The following is a 10,681-nucleotide window of genomic DNA, read 5'->3' as shown; positions in this document are numbered from 1 at the left end:
AGCAGAAATTGTTCTTGACAGAAGCCCCCTCCATGAGGTTACTATAGCAACAGGCATGTAATAACAGTTCACGCTAATGGTGTCACCAAGCTACACACACATTGACCATCATTATCATTATCTTGTCAGTTGTGATAGCTTGACTATACTTTATTGAAGAGGAGGGAAAAATAATTTAAAAAGAGTTTAGTTGAGTTTTATCATCTACTTTGACATTAAAGATTAGCTTGTTTGATCCACCTTCATACACATGTGACATTACTGTACAACTTGAGAAAGGTGAGTTGTTTTCTGCTCCAGCCTGCCTAAAAGAAAAGCGTTTTTGGGATTAAATGGACTTTATTAGCTGCTGCAGTGCAGGATGAACTCATAACAGACCCATTTCTCACCTTATTATTCTAAATCATGCAACGAAGAAGAAGAAATGCATAATAAATCCTGGGACAAAATCTGTCCACAAATACTGTACAGCATGTAGTCTAATGAACAAGACTTGTGTTATAGCTGACTTGGGCAGTGAAATGTTTAATTTTTTTAATTCATGTGGTCATAGTTGTCCACAACTCAAATCAGAATATAAGAAGAAATGTTTTATACCACCTCAAGAAGGCTTCCTATCAGAAAGGTAGGAAGGTATTTCAAATGTACAACTGCAGTCCTGAAATCTAAGTAAAGTAATTTCCCGGACATTTTTGTGTTACTTTACTTTTAATAGACGCATGTACCAGGTTTTATACTTCCTGTGAGTATAATCCAATCAATCTTATTTTCATACTGTATATCCGATGTGTAATTTGATAAATTGTGTTGTATGTCGTGCTCGCATCGCATCTCAGAGAAGACTCTGACTGCAACATGCGTCTTTGTAAAGAGAGTAATGGACAGAAAAAGTCTCTAACTCTGCCTGTCAGCTCGCTCTGCTCCATTAAAACTGAATTTACCATACAGAATTGAATACGAGTGCACTCCAGATTTAGCTGCAGCTAGCTGACCGTGTGCTTCTCCCTATACCACAGTTCTGTGTCCATGCATGCAGCAAACTGAAAGCACTGTCTGTCGGAGCGTCTACGTGAAAAGAGAAGGAAGACATTGCTGGTAGTACTGTCTTCAGAGTTCTTAAACACCTCAGCGCACTGAAGGAAGCCATCTGACTGTGTGAGGGGCAAGATCGTTGATGTCTGCAGGCAGAGTAGGAGCTCTCCTGTCTGACTGGTCCACCAATAGCAGAGAAGATGACCCCTTGAGTTATCAAGCACGTAAAGTTTGGTTCAGATGTGAGCATGTACACTGAACAATAATGTACCCAAACAATAAAATAAATTCCTTTTATATTTCCCTGCCTTGTTGTTTATGTGTAGATACAGAGGAAGAATGTGAGAACAGCACACATTTCATCGTTACTGTGTGTTAGAGCATGGGAGAACAGTGGATACTTTTAATACAGCCCACACCCCTAATACTGTGTAACTATAACAAGTAGAGAACAGAAGAAAAAGATGTTCTTTCTTTACAACTGTCTGCATAGCTTATTCATATTGTGTAATGAATGAAAATAAATAGGCCTACTAGGCTCCTCTCTACTTTGACATTTAAGATTAGCTTGTTTGATCCACCTTCATACACATGTGACATTACTGTACAACTTGAGAAAGGTGAGTTGTTTTCTGCTCCAGCCTGCCTAAAAGAAAAGCGTTTTTGGGATTAAATGGACTTTATTAGCTGCTGCAGTGCAGGATGAACTCAGAACAGACCCATTTCTCACCTTATTATTCTAAACCATGCAACGAAGAAGAAGAAATGCATAATAAATCCTGGGACAAAATCTGTCCACAAATACTGTATAGCATGTAGTCTAATGAACAAGACTTGTGTTATAGCTGACTTGGGCAGTGAAATGTTTCATTTTTTTAATTCATGTGGTCATAGTTGTCCACAACTCAAATCAGAATATAAGAAGAAATGTTTTATACCACCTCAAGAAGGCTTCCTATCAGAAAGGTAGGAAGGTATTTCAAATGTACAACTGCAGTACTTAAATCTAAGTAAAGTAATTTCCCTGACATTTTTGTGTTACTTTACTTTTAATAGATGCATGTAACAGGTTTTATACTTCCTGTGAGTATAATCCAATCAATCTTATTTTCATACTGTATATCCGATGTGTAATTTGATAAATTGTGTTGTATGTCGTGCTCGCATCGCATCTCAGAGAAGACTCTGACTGCAACATGCGTCTTTGTAAAGAGAGTAATGGACAGAAAAAGTCTCTAACTCTGCCTGTCAGCTCGCTCTGCTCCATTAAAACTGAATTTACCATACAGAATTGAATACGAGTGCACTCCAGATTTAGCTGCAGCTAGCTGACCGTGTGCTTCTCCCTATACCACAGTTCTGTGTCCATGCATGCAGCAAACTGAAAGCACTGTCTGTCGGAGCGTCTACGTGAAAAGAGAAGGAAGACATTGCTGGTAGTACTGTCTTCAGAGTTGTTAAACACCTCAGCGCACTGAAGGAAGCCATCTGACTGTGTGAGGGGCAAGATCGTTGATGTCTGCAGGCAGAGTAGGAGCTCTCCTGTCTGACTGGTCCACCAATAGCAGAGAAGATGACCCCTTGAGTTATCAAGCACGTAAAGTTTGGTTCAGATGTGAGCATGTACACTGAACAATAATGTACCCAAACAATAAAATAAATTCCTTTTATATTTCCCTGCCTTGTTGTTTATGTGTAGATACAGAGGAAGAATGTGAGAACAGCACACATTTCATCGTTACTGTGTGTTAGAGCATGGGAGAACAGTGGATACTTTTAATACAGCCCACACCCCTAATACTATGTAACTATAACAAGTAGAGAACAGAAGAAAAAGATGTTCTTTCTTTACAACTGTCTGCATAGCTTATTCATATTGTGTAATGAATGAAAATAAATAGGCCTACTAGGCTCCTCTCTACTTTGACATTTAAGATTAGCTTGTTTGATCCACCTTCATACACATGTGACATTACTGTACAACTTGAGAAAGGTGAGTTGTTTTCTGCTCCAGCCTGCCTAAAAGAAAAGCGTTTTTGGGATTAAATGGACTTTATTAGCTGCTGCAGTGCAGGATGAACTCAGAACAGACCCATTTCTCACCTTATTATTCTAAACCATGCAACGAAGAAGAAGAAATGCATAATAAATCCTGGGACAAAATCTGTCCACAAATACTGTATAGCATGTAGTCTAATGAACAAGACTTGTGTTATAGCTGACTTGGGCAGTGAAATGTTTATTTTTTTAATTCATGTGGTCATAGTTGTCCACAACTCAAATCAGAATATAAGAAGAAATGTTTTATACCACCTCAAGAAGGCTTCCTATCAGAAAGGTAGGAAGGTATTTCAAATGTACAACTGCAGTACTTAAATCTAAGTAAAGTAATTTCCCTGACATTTTTGTGTTACTTTACTTTTAATAGATGCATGTAAGAGGTTTTATACTTCCTGTGAGTATAATCCAATCAATCTTATTTTCATACTGTATATCCGTGTGTAATTTGATAAATTGTGTTGTATGTCGTGCTCGCATCTCAGAGAAGACTCTGACTGCAACATGTGTCTTTGTAAAGAGAGAAACAGACAGAAAAAGTCTCTAACTCTGCCTGTCAGCTCGCTCTGCTCCGTTAAAACTGAATTTACCATACAGAATTGAATACGAGTGCACTCCAGATTTAGCTGCAGCCAGCTGACCGTGTGCTTCTCCCTATACCGCAGTTCTGTGTCCATGCATGCAGCAAACTGAAAGCACTGTCTGTCGGAGCGTCTACGTGAAAAGAGAAGGAAGACATTGCTGGTAGTATTGTCTTCAGAGTTGTTAAACACCTCAGCGCACTGAAGGAAGCCATCTGACTGTGTGAGGGGCAAGATCGTTGATGTCTGCAGGCAGAGTAGGAGCTCTCCTGTCTGACTGGTCCACCAATAGCAGAGAAGATGACCCCTTGAGACACAGCCCCTCCTCATTTGCATAATGAGGCAGAAATGCATACAAAAATTTAAAAAGACAGGCAGAAATAAATACCATGGGTGAAAATAAATAAGGTAAATAAATACAAAGGAAGAATAAAACAGACAAAAATATTAAAACACACACATAAATAAATACATTAAAAAAATTAGTAATAAATAAAGTTGAATAAACAAATAAGGTAATTATAACAAAGGTGAATAAGTAAAGGCACTAATTAAAATATATACATTTATGTCTCCTTGTATAATTTAATTACTACCTACATTTATTTATTTACTTTATTTTTTTGCGTATTTAATTGGATGCTTATTTATTTATTGAGCATTTATTTATTTCTGTATTTATTTCTGACTGTGTCAGGATCGGTCCTCCATAGCGGGGTGGGAGAGTTATCAAGCACGTAAAGTTTGGTTCAGATGTGAGCATGTACACTGAAGTTACAACAACTTCCTGTGTCATGGCGAAGACTTGATCTCTGACGCCACGCCACGGACACACCCATTGACGAAAACTCGCAAATAGCACAACTTTTCATCTTCAATGCCTTTAGAAGGCACAGCACAAATTTGAAGTCGGTCGGACTAAATCCCTAGGAGGAGTTCGTTAAAGTACGAAGTGTGTAAATCATCCAAAATTTGACGTAAAATTCAAAATGGCCTACTTCCTGTTGATTTTAGGGCATCGCTCCAAGAGGCTTTTTTGTGCGTCTGGACAAGATACACGTACCACAGAAAATTCGTGCACGTAGGTAAAACGTGCGGCGGGGGCTGCTTCGTTAAAAGTCACTTCCTGTTGCCAGCAGGTGGCGCTATGACTGTCTGTGAATGTCAGCATGTACATGTGTTCAGGGCGGGACTCTCATCCTACATGTACAGTTTGGTGCAGATGTGAGCATGTACACTGAAGTTACGACAACTTCCGTGTCATGGCGAAGAGTTGATCTTTGACGCCACGCCACGGACACGCCCATTGACGAAAACTTGCAAATAGCACAACTTTTCATCTTCAATGCCTTTAGAAGGCACAGCACAAATTTGAGGTCGGTCGGACTAAATCCCTAGGAGGAGTTCGTTAAAGTACGAAGTGTGTAAATCATCCAAAATTTGACGTAAAATTCAAAATGGCCGACTTCCTGTTGATTTTAGGGCATCGCTCCAAGAGGCTTTTTTGTGCGTCTGGAGAAGATACACGTACCACAGAAAATTCGTGCACGTAGGTGACACGTGCGGCGGGGGCTGCTTCGTTAAAGGTCAATTTCTGTTGCCAGCAGGTGGCGCTATGACTGTGGGTGAATGTCGGCATGTACATGTGTTCAGGGCGGGACTCTCATCCTACATGTACAGTTTGGTCCGGATGTGAGCATGTACACTGAAGTTACAACAACTTCCTGTTTCATTGCGAATCATCGACGCCACGGACACGCCCATTGACGAAAACACGCAAATAGCACAACTTTTCATCGTCAATGCCTTTAGAAGGCACAGCAGAAATTTGACGTCGATCCGACTAAATCCCTAGGAGGAGTTCGTTAAAGTACGAAGTGTGTAAATCATCCAAAAATGGCCGTAAAATTCAAAATGGCCGACTTCCTGTTGACTTTAGGCTATGGGTTCTTGAGGCTTTTTTGTGCGTCTTGATACGATACATGTCCCCAGAAAATTTCGTACATGTAGGTTGAACGTGAACGAGGGGCTAATCATTTCCAATTTTCTAGGTGGCGCTAGCGAGTCATTTTGCCACGCCCATGTGCGAAACTTGTAGAATACGAAATTTTTCACCGGTTCTGACATGTTTGCAAATTTTGGTGAGTTTTCGAGTATGTTTAGGCCTGTCATTTGGGCCTACTTTGCAGAAAAAAATATATATATATAATCCGAGCAAATTCAATAGGGACCTCGCACGGTCGTGCTCGGGCCCTAATAATCCGAGCAAATTCAATAGGGACCTCGCACGGTCGTGCTCGGGCCCTAATTAAAGCTGCAAGCAGCGTTGCATATTCTGGAGCTCTGCCGGTGCGGCTGTGAATTTCCTACGCGGTTCCGACGCCGCATGAAGGTGCTATATGTCACTTCCTGTGTCCCCTATGTGGAGCTACATAGCACTTGCCGCTATGAATATAAATCGGTATTGACGTGTAGATGTCTGCGGGGTGGGAGAGTTATCAAGCACGTAAAGTTTGTTTCAGATGTGAGTATGTACACCGAACAATAATGTACCCAAACAATAGAGGAAGAATGTGAGAACAGCACACATTTCATCGTTACTGAGTGTTAGAGCATGGGAGAACAGTGGATACTTTTAATACAGCCCACACCCCTAATACTGTGTAACTATAACAAGTAGAGAACAGAAGAAAAAGATGTTCTTTCTTTACAACTGTCTGCATAGCTTATTCATATTGTGTAATGAATGGAAATAAATAGGCCTACTAGGCTCCTCTCTACTTGGAAATTTAAGATTAGCTTGTTTGATCCACCTTCATACACATGAGACATTACTGTACAACTTGAGAAAGGTGAGTTGTTTTCTGCTCCAGCCTGCCTAAAAGAAAAGCGTTTTTGGGATTAAATGGACTTTATTAGCTGCTGCAGTGCAGGATGAACTCAGAACAGACCCATTTCTCACCTTATTATTCTAAATCATGCAACGAAGAAGAAGAAATGCATAATAAATCCTGGGACAAAATCTGTAGTCAAATACTGTACAGCATGTAGTCTGATGAACAAGACTTGTGTTATAGCTGACTTGGGCAGTGAAATGTTTCATTTTTTTAATTCATGTGGTCATAGTTGTCCACAACTCAAATCAGAATATAAGAAGAAATGTTTTATACCACCTCAAGAAGGCTTCCTATCAGAAAGGTAGGAAGGTATTTCAAATGTACAACTGCAGTACTTAAATCTAAGTAATTTCCCTGACATTTTTGTGTTACTTTACTTTTAATAGACGCATGTACCAGGTTTTATACTTCCTGTGAGTATAATCCAATCAATCTTATTTTCATACTGTATATCCGTTGTGTAATTTGATAAATTGTGTTGTATGTCGTGCTTGCATCTCAGTGAAGACTCTGACTGCAACATGCGTCTTTGTAAAGAGAGAAACGGACAGAAAAAGTCTCTAACTCTGCCTGTCAGCTCGCTCTGCTCCGTTAAAACTGAATTTATCATACAGAATTGAATACGAGTGCACTCCAGATTTAGCTGCAGCCAGCTGACCGTGTGCTTCTTCCTAAACCGAAGTTTTGTGTCCATGCATGCAGCAAACTGAAAGCACTGTCTGTCGGTGCGTCTACGTGAAAAGAGAAGGAAGACATGGCTGGTAGTATTGTCTTCAGAGTTGTTAAACACCTCAGCGCACTGAAGGAAGCCATCTGACTGTGTGAGGGGCAAGATCGTTGATGTCTGCAGGCAGAGCAGGCAAAATGGCCACTTCATGTTGGGTTTAGGCTATGGCTCAAAGAGACTTTTTTGTGCGTCTGGACAAGATACACGTACCACAGAAAATTCGTGCACGTAGGTGAAACGTGTGGCGGGGGCTGCTTCGTTAAAGGTCACTTTCTGTTGCCAGCAGGTGGTGCTATGACTGTGGGTGAATGTCGGCATGTACATGTGTTCAGGGCGGGACTCTCATCCTACATGTACAGTTTGGTCCAGATGTGAGCATATACACTGAAGTTACAACAACTTCCTGTTTCAAATTCAATCGGGACCTCGCACGGTCGTGCTCGGGCCCTAATAATCCAAGCAAATTCAATCGGGACCTCGCATGGTCGTGCTCGGGCCCTAAATATATATATATTTATATAATCTGAGCAAATTCAATAGGGACCTCGCACGGTCGTGCTTGGGCCCTAAAAATAATCCAAGCAAATTCAATAGGGACCTCGCACGGTCGTGCTCGGGCCCTAATAATCTGAGCAAATTCAATAGGGACCTCGCACGGTCGTGCTCGGGCCCTAACAAGAAGCTACAGTAATGTATTAGATAAACAACATTTATTTTTTACACAATCCTACCATTTATGCAAACCAGTATGATGGATCTACCAACAGAGATTGCAAAAGCAGCAGATTCACAGGAACTCTCTGAATCCCGTAGAGGGTTCTCAAGCCTCTGCATATTAAAATCTTTAAAAAGAAAAAAGAGAAAGATACCAGAACTCCCACATTTTCAATTACACTACCACTGACTTCCTTTTTGGTATTTCCATTGATTTCAATACAGGGACATCCCAGTGATAGCAGAGAATGCAATGGGTGGAAGGAAACTGGAAATCAAACCCACAACCGTGAAACAGACAACAGTATCAGTCTATATCAGAAAAGTCACGTGGTTGTTCAAACGTTTTCCTACTTCTGTATCATGGACAGAGCTTGACGCATTAAATTGTGGTAACTTATATTAGAGGCATGTTAGGGGACTGCGGGAAAAACATCATTAGCGAACCAGTTACCAAACATAGCAAAGAGTAGCTGTAATGAGGCTTACTTTTGACTTAAATTCTTGTTTTCATTTGAAGAATACCTTTCTTTGAAAAGGATATTTAAAGTAGTTTTTCCACTTACCAGAATTATTGTAGCTAGGAGTTGGTGACGTTGTGACAGAGAAACTAGCACATGGAGAAGTACCAACTGTTCAAAAAATAATAATATAACAAACACCATTAGACCAACTCATTGCAAGATTTAAAATAAGAAAAAAATCTCACAAAACTAAAACATCTGGAAAACTTGCAGTGATACTGAGTACCAGCAACACCATCAAATCAGTAGCTACCCCAAATTACTCTCCCTTGAAAGTATTAACATCATTTGATAACATGGATACTTACCAGCAGATGAACCTTTTTTCCTCTGTTTGCTGGTAGTCACACGCTGACCATCATGGTCCCTCTTCCACCAGGTCACTTTAGATTGTCCTGTAACTTCAGGCTTCTGAGTGTGTGACTCTGTGTTACATTTCTTTATGGACATGACATGTAATAAAACACAGATGGAGGATTAAGTTACTGGAGTTAAATAAATTACACACAACAAGAATGAAACTTGCCTGTATCTCTTCAACAAATGCATCCCCAAGCAGAAGAACAGCTTCTAGTTTGTTTTTCTTTCCACTTGACATTGTACTGACACAAAAAATAAATGTGTCACTTACATCGGAGATCTGCCTGTAACTCAAACTTGCTGACTAATGTAATTGTTTTTGTAGTCGTTTGTTTGTTTAGCTGGAAACAAAGATTCTAGTCTACATCTTACTTGATGTTCTTTAGGTAAAATGTACTGTATACAATGAATTTAGCAGTCAAATTTGCCAGGAATAGTAGCCTAATCCAATCCTACAGTATCATGCAACTGCAAGCAACTAGTAATGTCTGGCTGAGTTATTTTGGCAGATCAGCTTGTTTGGTGAATATAGGCAGTTTAATGCGAAATACTGATCTGGTGCCAGTTTAGGTTACGTCTTGGAATCCGCACCCACAGATAACTTCAAGCATGGACTCCCCAGTGGCCGCCACAAAATTGCCTTTCGAAATGTATGCATTAACATGTTTTTCTAAACGCACGATTTTTAGGGATTAAACATGTGCCATGTTGCCACCAATGTGGGAATAAATCCGGTTTAGATGAACGTGCGCACTGAGAAACCCACATGATTTTTTTTGACAAGTGACCCCAACGAGGTTCCATAGGCTAACGTTACCACTTTAGCTAACAGCTAAAAATGATTGCTAACACTAATTAAGTCTGTTAATTTGTGGAACTGTCATCAGCCATGTCTTGAAGATAAAGTCCATGTCACAACGTGGTTAAAACAGTTTTATATTTTTTATTTTGATGCTGCAACAGTTCTGGATAGAGTAGAAGTTAGCTTAGGCTAATGTCAATAGTTGGGTAAGTTAGCAGCGATGCTAACTGAGCAGCCCACTGTTCCACTTACAACTAAGCTGCAGTCATTTTGACACATCAACCAATGTAACGTGAGGCAGAAGCACTAAAATGAACGAAATGATACCGTAAACACTGTGACTTCATGGCAAAAATAGAGGTTATAATGGGTTTCCCCCGTTTACCTGCTTTGAATAGTGGACGGATCTGCTGTCCACCAAAGTTAATGGGAAGGATTTGCGTATCATATGCACGCACAATTGGAGTTTGGTGTACACAGCGCACGCAATTGGAAAGTGTAAAGCCGTGTTATTTGTACGCACATTGATGAGAACGGGTTGTGCAGCAGAGTGTGCCTGCACAACTTTAATAACTTGTTATTTGTCCTTTTGTGATTCTACTTCCTTCTTCGCTGCGCCCGCATTAGTTCCCTCATCCCACAAGGAGCATTTCAGAATAACAGCGTTTTGCCTGTGTGATTTTGCTGACATATCTAGATTTTGTTGATTTGCCGATTAGTGTTTTTACTGTGTTTATTGTTGATATATACGATCGGGAGTCTGTACAGGATATTTTATTTTGAAAATTGACCGGATTCTCTGCCTTTTTATGTCTGACTTCCTGCCCGGTTCATCTGCTCAGTGCTGCTTGACGGATGCGGCGCAAAAATACACTGGTTGCTTCTCTCTGGAGCGAAGCGGGAGACACTTCTGGGACACAGTGCAGCGCTTCTGGTGTGAGCACAGACTAGAATGACTTTGATCCACTCCGGCAGCCGCGACGCAG

At 40.4% G+C, this 10,681-nt stretch overlaps 1 long non-coding RNA gene across 1 annotated transcript; it reads right to left on the bottom strand.

Annotated features, from left to right (window-relative positions):
* Positions 1 to 8,573: 8,573 nt before the first annotated feature.
* Positions 8,574 to 10,219, bottom strand: LOC119893121. Its single transcript, XR_005442757.1, has 3 exons — positions 10,081 to 10,219; positions 8,842 to 8,971; positions 8,574 to 8,641 (listed from the first exon to the last, which is right to left on the bottom strand). It is a non-coding gene; the product is annotated as an uncharacterized LOC119893121 (long non-coding RNA).
* Between the last annotated feature and the right edge of the window lie 462 nt (positions 10,220 to 10,681).

This window comes from Micropterus salmoides, unplaced genomic scaffold, assembly GCF_014851395.1.
Source record: "Micropterus salmoides isolate LMB-PRFRI ecotype aquatic unplaced genomic scaffold, ASM1485139v1 Ms_hic_scaffold_8, whole genome shotgun sequence".
Taxonomy (NCBI): domain Eukaryota; kingdom Metazoa; phylum Chordata; class Actinopteri; order Centrarchiformes; family Centrarchidae; genus Micropterus; species Micropterus salmoides.
Note: the sequence above shows the minus strand (reverse complement) of the source record. Positions and strands in the feature narration are given on the sequence as shown.